General features: G+C 43.3%; 1 pseudogene; it reads left to right on the top strand.

Moving 5' to 3' along the window:
• The first annotated feature begins 13,714 nt into the window (after positions 1-13,714).
• On the top strand, positions 13,715-14,515 carry LOC136453404 (uncharacterized; annotated as a pseudogene).
• Positions 14,516-16,431: the final 1,916 nt, after the last annotated feature.

Below are 16,431 nucleotides of genomic sequence, written 5' to 3' on the forward strand. Positions count from 1 at the left end.
AGTCCAGATTGGGGTAGTGGGTCACCACCGAGGTCAGCACCCTTGACGTCCCGTAGAACATGCCATCGGAGATGAGCGCTCGAACTTCATTCGGGACCTCCGCCAGCTGGACGGCGGGCATACTGGTGCTCGGTCCTGACCCGAACACCTCAGAGACGACCACCTGCGTAATATTGCAAAGCTGGTTGAGCTCTCCCTCGAGAACGCGTCGCTCCTCAAGGGACTAGGCTAGTGCCTCCGCGGTCCGACTGACCACCGCTTTGACCGTCTCCAACTCTTGCTCCAGAGAGCTGATCTTTCCACCCAGTTCTGGAAACGGACGATAAATTCAGGAGCAAAGGAAAAAAATTCAAGGCATCAACCGAGGGCATAACAGGTACGTACCGAGGTGGGCGCTTTCAAGAATGGAGAGCCCTTCCTTTTGCCAGGTCATCCTCTTGAGCAATTGAGCGTTCGACTCCTTTGCCCCGAGCATCTACCCCTAGAGCATGACCACTTTTTGCTCGGGGTCCGACCGGCTCCAGAGCCTCCAAGGACTTTTGGAGGGTCGCCTCGATCTCCACCAAGTGGGCCAATCCATGAATATGGAAAGTGTTTGATGTTAACCAGTGTTGGTCTTCTTTGCGCTTTCTCTTTGTGTTTGGTTCAATTTAGCAAAACTTTAGTTCGGAGAGATTTACGCGTTGGATTGTTGTACTATTATATTTTTATTGTTTATGAGTAATGAAATTTGGTTTTGGAAAAAAAGAACTCCATCCTCGAGAATAAAGATGTCGTAGTACTGCCACTTGCTCGTCGGCTGGTTCTTCACTTCGAGAAAGCGGAAGCGGAAGGAGAGCCTGCGCCCTGCCTGCGCGTCCGTGTGGTTTTCGTCAGGTCAAACATTAATGGTGACCGAGCAGCCACTGTGACCAGTCGGCCGGCTGGATCCACGGCTTTTGTGGGGATCCTCCAGCTAGGTACCGACAGACGACGTCCGTTTGGACACTTGCAGAATTGAGAAAAGTACTGTTATAGGACGCAAAACAATGAGCTTCGTTATTATATGACTCCAATCGTCGATTTCGGTAAAACGACACTTGAAACGTTGGCACTTTATTTTAGATGGCATTTGGTGTATTTCTTAACTTTGGTAATCAAAATACATGTATTTTGCTCCTTAATTGACTCTTTTACCCTTCTGGCCTTACGTATCCTTTTGCATGAGCCCGACGTTTCGTTTCATCTTCCAACGTTTCTTTTGGCCGCCGCCGCCGCCCGCCCAATCCTCCTCAACGCGCTGCCCATGGAGGAGACGAACTCGCCTCCACCGGATCCAGAAGGGCCGCCGACCGCCTATGCCCTTACCGCGCTGCCCTTAGGCGTGGCCGCGTTGGCTGGCCCTAGCCTGGCCGCCTGTGCCCTAGCCGCGCCGCCCTCTGGTGTCTGCGACCGCCGCCTCTGGCCTGGACGGGCTGGCTGAGGGCATGGCCATGCCGACAGTGGAGGACATGGCCGCGCCCAGGCCCGGCCCTGGATGGGGGCAAACGGGGCAGCCGCTCCAGGCCCCCAGACCAAGGGACCCCAGGTATGTACGATGTATATACGTATGGACAGTGTGGTGTGGGAGCAGTGGGGATCCCAGAGAAGATTTCACCTTTGCTTATCTCTCTACTCTATCTTGCTAGCTCTGATCCATCATCTTTTTTTTTCTTTTGGAGTAGGAGTAGTATTATCCATCTGGTTACTAGCTAGCCCAGGTCACTAGCAGCACCCGGTGCTGATCTGATCACTCACAAGTCATGGCTCATGAGATTTGGGCAACAGCTACACACAGGTTGTTTCAAGGCAGGCTTTCATGGTTTGGAAAGCATAAGATTGTGTGGCATCATGACCTGAGGCATGGCAGTCTTGAGTCTCCTCCTTCATGCACTCCTCCCAAGAACACAAAGAGATCTGCAGTGTTCTTCCTGTAGCCGGCCACAGTCACTCTGGCTGCTCTCTTAAAGGAGCAACACCAAAACACGTACAAAACACACACAAGGCAAAGGCTAGGGCCTTGTTTAGTTGATTGAGGCTGTGTTTAGTTGTAGGAATTTAGATTTCAGGGTTGCTGTAGCACGTTCGTTTTTATTTAGTAAATAGTGTTCAAACATAGACTAATTAGACTTAAAATGTTCGTCTCGCAATTTCCCACCAAACTGTGCAATTAGTTTTTTTTTCGTCTACATTTAATGCTTCATGCACGAGCCGTAAACATTCGATGTGACGGATACTGTAGCAACTTTTTGGAAGTTAGGGTGGAACTAAACCAGGGCTGAATCGGCGCCGATGAAATTACTGTAGATTTCTGTAGCAACTGTAGTATTTTGTTTGTATTTGGTAATAATTGTCCAATCATTGATTAATTAGGCTCAAAACGTTCATCTCGCAAAGTACAACCAAACTGTGCAATTAGTTTTTGATTTCATCAACATTTAGTATTCCATGCATGTACCGTAAATTTGATGTGACGAAATTTTTTTTTTTTTGTATAGTACCAAAGTTTGGATTGAATTGCCAGAGACTCTCAAAAGATCACCGCACCTATCCTCACAAGTCACACATGCACCTTCTCTGGTTGCAACTGATTACCACTGCTGCATGAAAAAAGTCACACAGTGCTGGGTAGGTTCAGTCAGGTCACCTTTGGACTTTGGTCATTCATCATACAACTCCCAACTCCAAGCAAGCTATCTAGCTTGGAGGAGGCTGGTCATGCACAATGTGTCAAACATGCTACTCCGTATTCTTCTAACACACATCAGTGGCCGGCTCAGTGCATTAATAGCTAGCTAGTAGATTCGCATGATTATTATGCCACCAAACACTGCATATATATACACAAAAGAAGAAAATAAAACAGCATGTGATATGATACGTATTCAATTTGCCTCCATACATTTCCCACATTGACATCAATGTCATCGATCTTTTGTCGTAGTCATAGATATATAGGATCAGTGATAGATGAACTTGTTAAGAAAGGCGAAGATGTAACAACAAATAAAATGTTGCGTTAATTCATTCATTTCTGTACTAACAAGCAAATCTATATGGCAATGGCAGATCCACCTTGAAAGCTAGTAGCTGCTAGTGCTAGAAAGTAGCAGCCCGTAATAACAATCTATATTTATTCATTATACTTTGTTTCATTTGCTTCTTTTGTCTGTTTATTAAATTTCAACAACACCATGTTATGCCAAAAATAGTCTTCCAAAAATGAGAAAAGGAGACAAAAAAGAGCAAGAAGAAATAAGTAAATGAATTAATGAGTCAGAGAGTATCCATTATAAATCTTTTAAGAGTCATACAAGCTAAAAAATCTATATGAAACAATTTTTTTTGCCAAAGCAGTTAAGATAGAATAGCTCCTCAAGAGATCCTTAAAACCCACTTTTATAGAAGTAAATGAATTAATGAGTCAGAGGATATCCATTACAAATTTAGTATTATTGATATGATTTTTATATTAAGGGGGCCTGAGTTTGATTTTGGCTCTAGGCCTCAACAATCCCAGGACCGGCACTGCCGCGCCGGCAGCAGAAGGCGTGGACGCGTCAGTAGAAGGTCCAGCAAAAGGTCTGGACGAGCCGACAGAAGGCATGTCCACTGCTCTAGCCCTAGCGAGATCGCTGCTTGCAATTGCTCCTCTTCCGGCAGTAGAGTGCAACCTTCCAGTTCTTGAAGTGCAAAGGTATATATGCTTGTATGCTTTCTGTTTGTTTTTTTACCACAATAGTAGTACATATTAGTTAAAGTTGATTTCACTTGTTTAGGTCCCAAGTAGATCATGTGGAAAATATGGAAAGAGTTGATTGGGATACGATACAAATAGTGGAGACACATGATAACGAAGGTCGTATTGCACTTATGAGTGAGTCGCAGATTTGTGAGCTTTTAGGCTTGACAGAGGAGGGCACAACAAATATACCTGCACAAGGCTTTGATTGCCGAATGGATAAAGAGGGGAATGACAATGAGATTGGGCAAGATACTGATGGTGCTGCCATTCCTACTAGTGATGCCGTACCAGGTGATATGGTCATTTTATATGATAAGAATAACCCATCAATAGAGGTAGGAACACTGTACCCAACAATGGAGGAGTTCAAGTTGGCTGTGCGGCAATTTGCCATCAATAAGGAGTTCGATTTAGGAGTAGAGAAGTCATGTAAGACGATATATAGAGCTTTTTGCAAGTCCGGTGATGAAGATTGCCCTTGCCCTTGGAGGATAAATGGCACTAAACAAAAAGGCCAAGGCATTGTGGAGGTGAATAATTTTTATTATTATTTTATTAATTCTGCTTGTTATGTAAATTAATATCAATCTGATTGATTTTTTGTTTTGCAGGTAACCGTCTTAGTCGATAAGCACAAGTGTGTGTTCAGCATGAGGCAGATAACTACAACTCCAAGTTGCAAGTGGGTAGCTAGCAAGGTTGTGAATATCCTTAGAGCTGATCCAAATATTGGTGCTAAGGAATTGCAAAAGAAGTTGGAGACAGATCACAAGTGTCAAATTGCATATGACACTGTATGGCGGGGTAAACAAAGAGCTCTTGAAGAGGTTTATGGCAAATGGAAAGAGAGTTTTGAGCCGTTATTTAGGTGGAAGGCCGAGGTAATGAAGCGGTGCCCCGGGAGTGTCGTTGAGATTGAGGTACTTGAGGTGGATGGTCAAATATATTTTCACCATTTTTTCTGTGCTCTTAAACCATGCATTGATGGTTTTTTAGAAGGTTGTAGGCCTTATTTGAGCATAGATTCTACAACACTTAATGTAAGGTGGAATGATCACTTGGCCGCAGCTGTAGCAGTTGATGGTCACAATTGGATGTATCCACTCGCTTATGGCTTCATAGCTTCTGAAAACACAGACAACTGGACTTGGTTCATGGAACAATTAAAGAAGGCAATAAGTGATCCTCCACTACTTGCTGTTTGTTCTGATGCATGCAAGGGCTTGGAGAATGCAGTGAAGAATGTATTCCCAAATGCAGAGCAAAGAGAATGCTTTTATCATCTTGTCAGAAATTTCAAGAAGAGATTTAGAGGGTTTGGCCAGATATATCCTGCAGCAAGGGCTTACAGAGAGGACATATTCTATGACAATATAGCAAAAATGGTAAGTGAATCAGCACAAGCAGTGAAATGGTTATAGACCAATCATAAGTTATTATGGTATCGGTGTGGTTTCAATCCAGAAATTAAGTGTGACTACATAACTAGTAATATTGCTGAGTCATTTAATAACTGGATTAGAGACCATAAAGACTTACCTGTTGCTGACCTTGCTGATAAGATCAGAGAAATGACCATGGTACTTTGGAATAAGAGAAGAAATATTGCATACAGGCTACCTAAAGGCACGATACTTCCAGCTATTATGGTTCAGCTAAAGGCAAATACTAGAGGTTTGGGACACTTAAAAATTGTACCATGTTCTAATTGGAGTGCAGAGGTGTGGGACCATAGCAGCCGAGCTGAGAGTCATATTATCAAGTTACACCAAAGGACCTGTACTTGTCTTGAATGGCAGCACACTGGTAAGCCATGTCAACATGTATTGGCCTATGTAACCCGCCATCGAGGAGTTGACCTAGAACAGTTTATACATGACTGCTACTCGGTCAATAGATTAAGGGCTGCTTATGGAAGAGAGATTGAGCTGATGACAGATAAAACACAATGGCCACAGGTTGACCTACCATTTTTAGTTGGTGCACCTCTTGCTAAACTACCTGTTGGACGACGAAGAAAACTAAGAATGAAGAGATGGATGGAAGGTGGACACAGGAAGAAATGTTCCAAAGATGGTAAATTTACCATCGTTGGTGAAGGTGAGAATTGATGTGACAACAATGCATCTCCAACAAATGGAAAGGGAAAGAAAATTATCAAAGGACATATGACTTACAAAAATGCGGAGAAAAAGGTCATAGACAAGCTAGTGCCAAGTGCCCACTCAATGGGACCGCAAAAAAGAGGTATGAACTGATTTTCTTTATCTAGAAACTTGAATGTAAGGCCTCGTTCGCTAGTCTAAAACTTGGCTGAAACTGGCTGAAAAACACTGTTCCGACTGAATTGTTGTGAGAGAAAAACACTGTTCCGGCTGAAAAAAGAAGTCGAACAAGCTGAATATGGGGTAAGCCGAACATGTCCTAAATGTCACTATTAATTTATTTGATTACTTGTAGGAAGCGTAGGCAACCTAGGAAGAATGTTACAAAAGCTGCGCCAGCAGAACCTAGCACCCCACGGAGGCCGACTAGAGAAGAAATCATACAGAATAGTCCAGAAAGGATCACAAGAAGGTAAGGAACATTAACACATTTATCGTACACTAATTCTTTCCATACATCTAATTGTGGTATCGTATTTATGTGCAGCAAGCTTGCGATGTTATTAGGAGAGGGCACATCTTCACAAACCGACAATACTTGTCCCGTGAGGATACCTACAGCGGAGCACAAAAAAATGACTCCGAAGAGAAAGTTACACATTGGATGAATTATTTTTGTTGTGATGAGATGTAAACTCATGATTTATTTGATATGACTTGAATCTTGTTTGGAACAATATTATGATGTGAGATGAATTTATGTGTACCTAGTATTGTGTTATATGCCTAGAATTTTACTTTAATTTTCTAGGAATTTTTACTGTATTTTTGTGATTTTTAATAATGTGTGACATACCCGGCGGCGGCGGCAAGCGTGCCGGCCAGCCAGTCCAGGCGGCAGCGGCGGCGGCAAGCCTGCCAGCCAGCCAGGCCAGGTGGCGGCGGCATCCAGGCAACCCACGCACCTGCCTGCCCACTCTTACATGAATATGACTGATAGGCAATACAATCATCCCATGACAAAATACATGTATTTGAAATGAGAAAAGTGATTAAAAGGACCAAATGTTACGTAAAACAAGGTGCCAACGCTTCAAAGGTCGTTTTAGCGAAGTCGACGATTGAAGTCCTATAATAACGAAGTCTTTTATTTCGCGTCCTATAATAACAATTTTCTCTTGCAGAATTATAGAGATTTTAAAAATTCGATAAAAAAGTCTCAAAATCCTACCATCCCAACAACAAGCGATTATGAAACTTTCTAACATTGGCCCTGTTCGATTTTTTTATAATCTGTCTTTTTCAGCTTGTTTTTTTAGCTGAAATAGTACTTTTCTTTCACAATAAATTAGTTGGAACAGTATTTCGGCTTGTTTTTTCAGCGAAGCGAATAGGACGTAGAGACAATGAGATTTGGATAATAGGAATCACTTGACTCTAAGAATCTCTATCAATCCAAACAGGAATACTATATACTAGTCGCATTAAGAACCATCTATTTCTCCCTGTCGACCTCCGTCGTCTCCAAAACAAAATCTCGGTTTCCTGCACGCACGAATTGACATTGAACCGTAGCACCTGCATCATCATGTGTTGTTCACCTGTTGGCGCAAGGGAATAACAAGTTGTTCTCGCTCTCTCTTTTCCCTGGAATTACAAGTCGAACAAATTGCATTTGGTATTCTACAGTCTGCACTGCTAGCCCGATCCAAACGAATAGTCGCGCGGTACAGCCCGAGCAACGGCCATTTGATCGATATCCCTGATCAGGCATAGACGAGGACACATGATTGGAGTTGGAGATTTGTGTAGGGTCGGCACGATCGGTTTCAATTGGTCCAAAAAGTGGATCCTATGGCATGCGGAAAATCTGGGATAGTAGATCTAGTATCGATAAAAAACAAGGGTTATATATATCTTCTGTTCCAAAGTGCTTGCTGTAGCAGCATGTATATATGCTGGCACCGTGGCCTACATGTCCCCGACGCTACCATCATCAATGGTCCTAACAAACTGAAGGTTGCTACTGTACGTCTGTACGTAGAGAGTAGAGAGCGCACACGGGCACACGCGGGGTATTTTTCTTCATCGGCCTTGTTGGCTTCGTTGAAAAGGCAGACCGCTGATTTGTTGTACCGATAAGCCAAACTAATAAATTCAAATAAACAGGGCCAATCCACATGTTAGCAGCAGACCTTCGGTATTTATCAGGAAAGAGCGCTAGTTACCCGATCGATCATGGCTGACTCTGAGCAAACACAGTGGCTAGCCCGTTCCGGTGGAGGTTTCAATCTCGTCAAATAGGATTTTACATAGGCAGAGATGCTGATATATAGTAATAAGAAATAAAATTATCTATTTCCAAAGACTAAAAAACATGCTGGAGCCACTCTCAACGTTGGCTCACATTGTATCATTCCTGTGCATAGTAAGGAAGGTCCGTTCGCTGGTCTGAAACTTGGCTGAAACTGGCTGAAAAAGATTGTCTTGGCTGAATTGTTACGAGAGAAAAATATTGTTCCGGCTGAAAAAAGAAGCCAAACAAACTCAATATGAAGTAAGCCGAACATGGCCGAAATGCTAATGCTAGCTTGTCAAACTACGAAATGAAACCAGTACTTAAAAAACATCTCTAAATCGAGTATGGAGTCTTAAGTCATGACATTTACATTTTTTACCAAGTATTGCTACTTAGGCATGCGGGCATGTGAACCTCTAAAGGCGTTTTATGCCTCAACGAGCAGTTTCATTTCGCGTTTTTTTTTTATTTTTAAAAAAACCATGGCATATAGAGATGTTTGATGTGATGAATGAAATGAGACCTTCAATGCACTGCCTACATTCGCTTGCTCGTAAACGATCGTAAATTTCCAGTCAGGAACAATATTTTTCTCTCACACCAAACCAGCCAGCAGTAAATAATCCACGATACGATACGGCCTCCCGAACAGGCTGCAAAAGTTTTGCACGAAGCAATAATATTGGAAACATGGAAGGACGAGATACCTTAGATATTGCGTGTATGGATCTGAGTACCTGCTCAAGTACATAATGTAACACTTGAAAAGTATAATGTCATATTAAAGGGATATTTCTAAAAATCATTCCTTAGAATGCACCATGAACGCAATAGTTCTCTTGGAGCGACACCTAAAACCAACACGTAATGGTGTAATAATCTAAAAAACCATTCCTTAAAATACACAGCGGACTCGTTAGTCTCTTGATTCTAAGGCTTCCGTGCTCATATATGGTACACCTTCAATAATATTATTATATTTAAAATATTTAATCAATCACCAAGTATTTCTAAATTATCATAAAGAACACAGACAACTTGTACAATTTGGATTAAAACAATAAAATCAAATTTTAACTTTAATAATAAACTATGTATCTCTATTTAATAAAGACACAAGTGGACAACTACTAAAATCTACATAGCTGTCATGCTTCATTAAACAATGCATCATCTTTGTTGAGCTGGATGTGTGGTCCACGCTCCATAAAGACCCGGTGCCTCACGACACCGCTCTTTCCAAGGAATGGGCTAAGGATGTAGGGCCCCCGCACGCTATTTTTCTATAATTTTTATTTGCCCATTTCTTAACCGTCACTACCCCGAAGCCTGGATGTAGGGCCACGCGCGTCATCCGCGTCGCGCGGAGGTATCGAGGGGCGGGTAAGGCAGGGCGGGCGGTGAGGAAGGATTATGGGTGTTTATGCTACGTCACAGTGGGGGCCACTGCTGACGCAGGCCCACCCTCTGCAGGCTCGACACGTCGTGACCGTAACCGGAGGTGGACCCGGGCACCCTATGCTTGTCTCTGTTGCCTCCTCTTTTGCATTAACCTCCTCGTAGACAGCACCGCTTTCCCGCTACCACCTGCCAAATGCTAGCTCCACACCATTTTTCAAACGAAATCTGTCCATTTTTTACTGATGAAAGCTGTGAGCGTCCTTTCTCAAAAGCAGGAAACAAACGGCAGCCACGATTTATTAATCATGATATAGTGTTTTCTTCTCATAATAAACTAGTATAAATCAGGTTTATTAGTTTAGAAATCAACCAGCGAACAGACTGAAAACGACAACTCATTTTGCAAGTGACAGCACTAATACAATTGGAGAGATTGTTGCTAATGTTTAGCCTTTAAATTTGTAAAGCGATGCACCGGAGGAAAATAATAATAAAATGAATACGAACATTTACTTATCTAAATCTATTACATTATCTAACATGGCAATATTTCATCTGAACATTTCAAGGATGTTGATTTTTTATGTGAGAAAAACATATATTCCTTCGCTGAAAAGTACTATTAAAGTAGTGCTGAAAAATAAGACCAAGATATTTCTCGTTATATTTCAAAATGATACCGCATAGAAAAACTAGACATAGTGTTTGTCAATTGCTGTACATTATTTGTTTTGAAACGTTTCCCTATCTCCGTATCCTTGTAGATCATGTTCAAACCAGACCCCACATGGCTAGATGCATGGTAATAATGAAATGATATTTTCTATGCGTAGAGAGTACCTACATTTTATTAGTTTATATTGTGTGATGTCTAAGTCGCAGCCATATTTTTAATGCAGCGAAATACATTGGAGATCCTTAAGACTTTCTCATATTCTCATGTAGATCTACAAATCTAGCCTTATTTTATTTTCAATCGGTTTACTCCAAGAAAAGATGTCAGCCTCATCAAAACTGCTTGCCGCAGCAGTTGCTGCTGCAACAAGCCTGCACTTGCACCTACTGTTCGCAGTAGAAAATAAACAGCGGCAGCCGCTGCAGCTGCTTCAAAGGCACAAACAAGCATAGCCCTAGTTTATAACTATACCTAAAGTAAAACTACGATTAATCATTTGGAAAATGTAAGGGCCCGAATCCTCACTTTGAAAGCTAGTTTATAGTCCTGGATCAAATCAGAGAAAAAAAATCAAGGACCATCACTGCATTTTGCTCTTTTAAATTTGTGCATATAACCATTCTTGATTTTCTCTAAACTTACAACAACCACATTCTTGGTAAAAGGAATTTTGTGGCGTACCCTCATTTGAAATATAGATATTCCTTTCCCTAATATTCTTTTAATTTGAAAAGCATATTTGTCTGCAAGGGGCGGAGGCAGCTGTATGGCTATAGGTTTGGCTGCCGCCATACCTAAAATGTATACAAAACACTAGTATGTTATGTGTATATATGTGAAATATACATGACTGTTGTGTAACACCTCAGCCCTATAGTAGCCTGTAGTAGTTGTGAAGTTGGTCCGTGTGGTCCAAGTTGCTCATGTGTGGTTGTGGTTCTAAACGTAGTACCTCCGTGTTAACCCTTTTACACGAAGCGAGGACTGAAAGTGTAAGAAGGGATGCTACGCATACACAAGGTATGTTCGACGTGCAGAGTTGGGACCATATAAACAGTTTTTGGACGCGAGGTGTTACATACTTACATGTTGGCTGATGACCTGATGTACGGATGAATTTTGTTGCTGGGTTGGTATCTCATGGGCCTATCTCAAGAGCCCACCGTCCACGGAAGGAAGCTAGTACCTCGTTGGTCTTCCTGGCTGATCGGCTGCTCCAGGTTTCAGTCGCCGACGCCCAACCGGTTCGTATTTCCTAAAGACCAAAACCTATCAGCTATCGCACATCCAAAAAACGGCGGCGCGTCAAGTGCAGAGGCGACGAGAGGCAAGGCGGCGAGCCGGCGATCGACGACGGCGAACGGGTCTACCGACTACGAGTCTGACATCCGAAGGAATCGACATAAAAAATGGATAATATTCTAGTGTGTCCTTGCATAGTTCGTAGTTGCAGTATATATGTTTGACCTTCGTAAACCCGTCACACATGAAAAATATTCCGGCCTCCGCCACGGTTTGTCTGTATCTCCATACAACATGAAAACACATTTCCTCAGTCATACAAAGATTTCCACTTTTACAGTGGTGCCATTAATACTTCTTCCCTTCGTTAGTAACCAAGCGCAACAAGCATCAAAACTGCCAAGAGCTGAAAAGTTATGGCCAAGGCAAGGCACAACTTACGAATAAATTCTATAACCCAGATAGGTTTAATAGAGGGCATCTACATATGGTCCTTCGATGATGCTAAACTATTTGAGAATGGCTATAAATATTATTTTTTGGAACAAAGTGTTTTGACAATATTTCCTCTATTTAATGTATAAATTACTTCTAGGACCCAAATTTATATGAACTTTTTTAAATGTGAATATTTTGAAAGTACTTAGTAGTCATAGAAATATAAAAGATTCAACTTCATATATTTTCTAGAATATGTATTGTACCAAGCAAAGCTTGGTTATTATAACATCCAGGTACCCATTCAATCAAAAAATATTGGCACCTTCTATTCTCTTTGCAGAGTGAACTAGGTTGAATATTTAGGGCTTGTTTGGCATATCTTTCGGTGGCTCAGGATTCTCTTATCCTACTGTAGCAACTGGAATAGCACTATTCTACACAAAACCATTTCTCTCACACACAAAATAAACAAGGAGCCCAAAAAAGCCACGTTTTGTTACCTCTCCGGCTCTCCGGTTCATGCTTTGGCTATGGCCCTTTGGATACTGTAGCAAGGGACAAACGACAAGCTTTAACTTCGTCTTTATATAAGTACAGCCTCACAAGGTACCGTTTCTTGGAAGCTTAGGGTTCGTTTGGATGTAGATATTGGAAACGCTGAAATTGAATTGGTACCAATACCAAATCAAACCAATATTGGAAATGGACTAAATACCAAATCTTGCTGTTTGGATGTAGATGAATTTAATTTCTATCTAGAATCGAGTGACACATCAAATGCCAATTCCTATTTGGATGTACATATCTAGAAATTCACCAATCCCTACCGCGGCACCGAGCGCAGAGGCGGAGCTCGACCTCGGTCCGGCCATGGAGGAGCTCGGCCCCGGATGGAGGAGCCCGACCATGGGGAGCTTGACCCCGCCGGCCATGGAGGAGCCCGCCTCCATGACCGCTTGCGTCGGATGGGGAGGATCTCGGCCATGGAGGAGCTCGGCCCCTGGTTCCAACCATGGGGGAGCTGGACCCTACCAGCCATGGGGGAGCTCAACCCCACCGGATATGGAGCCCACCTCCATGACCGCTCGCACTGGTTGGGGAGGAGCTCGGCCCTGGCCCAGCCAGGGGGAGCTCGACCTCTGTGACCGCTCGCTCGACCCCGGTCACGGATGCGCTCATCTCCAATTCCGCCCAATAAGAAGGGTGCAGGCTCTGTATTGGGGGTGACTGGGTGCAGTTGTAGCCAATACCTCTTGGCATTGAAGGTGATTTCCAATTCCAATACCTAAGACATCCAAACAACGACATTTGGTGCTATCCAATACCAGTACCAATTTCAGAGCCTCAATGTCTACATCCAAACGCAACCTTAAAGTAAGGGGCTGTTTAGTTCCTGTAGGAAAATTTTAGTCCATGTCCCATCGAATGTTTGGACACATGCATGGAGTATTAAATATAGACGAAAAAAATAACTAATTGCACAGATTGTGACTAATTTACGAGACGATTTTTTTAAGCCTAATTAGTCCATGATTTGATAATGTAGTGCTACAATAAATATATGCTAATGATAGATTAATTGGGCTTAATAAATTCGTCTCGTAAATTAGTCTCCATCTGTGTAATTAGTTTTATAATTAACTTATATTTAGTTCTTCTAAATAGCATCCAAACGTCCGATGTGACATGTACTAAAATTTAGTCTGTGGAACCAAACATCCCTAATTGTGTTGGTGGACATAGCCAATAGCTCTCGTCCAGACGACCAGAGATCACATGCCCGCCCCCATCTCTCTCCCCAAAACGGGGGGCTCCCCGCTCCCCTCCAACCTCTGGCCTCCGAGTCCGATCCATTACTCCACTCCACGGCTCCAGCGCCCACCTCCACCGCCCAGCTAAAAATTCCACCGTTCTCAACGCCTGTTTACATGGCCGGAGCCAGACGTCGCAGCAGCAGCCCTCGCCTCCACCCTCGCATTCCGAACACCCGCTTCCAACTCCTCCCCGGATCGCTGCTTCTCTAGTAGGGCTGAGCTGATCGATGGACCACGAGCAGCGGCGCCAGCGGCAGCAGCACAGTCCCAGGGGCAATGCTCCTGGGAGCGGGAGGTGCGGCACCTCGTCGGGGAAGCACAAGGGCGGCGGCGGCAAGGGCGGGGGCAAGAAGCCAATCAAGGTGGTGTACATCTCCAACCCCATGCGCGTCAAGACTAGCGCCGCTGGTTTCCGCGCTCTCGTCCAGGAGCTCACCGGCCGCGACGCCGACCCCTCCAAGTACAGCCCCGAGGACCTCGCCGGCGCCGCCGACGCCACCGTGGCGGCGCCTGACCTTGACTGCGCCGCCGCCCAGGGGCTCAGCCCCTGGGGGCGCGGCCACGTCGTCCGAAACCATCGTTGCCATCCCCAGCCCCGCCGCGGCGGACCACCTGCCCGACGCCGCGGCCGAGGCCGCGCCGCACGGCGCGGACTACTACGACGAGGAGGAGGACGCGGATGGCTTCGGGTCGCAACTGCTGGAGAACAACTACATGGTGTTCTCGCCGCCGACGCTGCTCTACGACCACCACCCGCATCAGCAAGGTATGTGAACATGATACCCAAAAAGATCGATCGCCGCCGCTCAGCGTGACGCGTGCTTCCCTCTCTGCATGACATGAGCATACCTTTGTATTGTATGTACTGTGTGCCCCTAGCTAATCTGTAGTGCTCGTATGAGCGAATTGCTGGCTCCAATCCGACTCATAATCTGCTGCATACCATATGCCGAAGAGAGGTAGAACGAGAGCAAGACGAGTGTGTATGGTACTGTGCGGTAATATATCTGTGCTTTTGTGTTCTTTTCTTGTGTCCCAAATCATCTGTGCTTTCCTTTCAAAAGAAAAAAAAAATCATCTGTGCCTTTTCTTGCTGAGATTCGGGCGTTGCAACTTGCAAGCGATTGCGATGTGTTCTTGTCATCACCGTTGATCGACCGGCAAGTGCGATTCTCTTCATTTTTTCTCTCTCTGGGTTTCTTTGCTTTGAAAATGTTCTCTGATTTCATGGTGGGGATTGCAAGGGGAGGCTTGAGACTTGAGAGGACGCCCTTTTTCTTATATAGTGGCCTAGTTATATAGCTGGCAGTTGCGCTAGCTTCTGGATCATCCGCACTACTTGAGTATAACCAAGGAGCCTAGACATAGAGTATAGAAGAATTAGGCCTATGCTGTGGCGCACGCCGGCACAAGATGTCTCTTTTAGCAATCGCCAATATGCACGATCAAATCATACTGGTGTGTAAAAGAATCAGAATTTTCAATAGCTTTGATCAGGCCAAGAGGGATGAGAGCCAGCAAGCTGAGATGATTGTAAAGATCAGACTGTTTCCCCCCACTTGTGCAACTGATTTAGAATATCTGAATCCCACTTCAAAAAAGGATATTATTACATCATGATTCTATCTTTGTCTTCCATTTATAGTGGAGCGTGCGCGCATACACACACTTATCGGGGCCCAAGTTGCAACTTGCAAGCAAACAGTACGGCTTAGCTGATGTAGAATAATCCTAGTCTAAGCCAACAATATGCGTATGTTACGAAGGACTTGGTAATTTCAGTAGGAAAACAGATGAGCTGCATTCTGCTATTGCAAGCAAGTATAAGTGCCGTTATACTATAGTTTTGCCTTTTTAACATCCTATAAGTTTCGTAATCTTGGCACATCCATATCAAATTCTTGAGTTACACTCATGTTAGTTAGTTTCCATGCACCTTTTCATGTTTAATTAATTCGCTTTGTTCTTCCATTACTATTCGCTCATAATTAAGATAGGATGAAATGACACGGAGCTCTCCTACGTGTTTGAGAAAAAAAAAACTATTTGCTTCAGTATGGTGTGAGGTTTGTTACTCTTATTTTATGACGATTCTTCTACTTACGTGTCTTTGACTTTGCTTCATGCAATTACCTTTTTGTTCATTTGATCATTTCCTTTGTTTGATTTTATACTACTTTTGTTTTGTTGATTCTATTTGATTGATATCGCGGGATCAGTTTATCATTCCTCCTGTTTTCTAGTTCTCACTTCCATTCTTTTGACATTATTGGTTGATGAACCTAGTTTAGTATATATTCCCTTGATGTGGAGTATCTTTTATATATATATATATATATATATATATATATATATATATATATATATATATATATATATATATATAGGCTAGCATACACTGTTACAAATACATCATACATGGCACAAAGAATGATACCTAGAGCTTACAGTGAATATTTGTCCAGATGGCTTTATTAATCATTCTGCCAAAGCACGGTCCCGGCTGATTTGTTGTGAGAGAAAAACACTATTCCAGCTGAAAAAGACGGATTATAAGAGAAGCGAACAGGGCCATTGTTATGTGGTCCACGGTTCTACTGCTCCTTTTCAATTTGAATAATGCATGCCATTTGTACCAAGTCGAGACCTGCGCTTTCTCAAATGTATAATGGCACCGGTTTCTTTTGAAA

Source organism: Miscanthus floridulus, chromosome 5 (assembly GCF_019320115.1).
Source record: "Miscanthus floridulus cultivar M001 chromosome 5, ASM1932011v1, whole genome shotgun sequence".
Taxonomy (NCBI): domain Eukaryota; kingdom Viridiplantae; phylum Streptophyta; class Magnoliopsida; order Poales; family Poaceae; genus Miscanthus; species Miscanthus floridulus.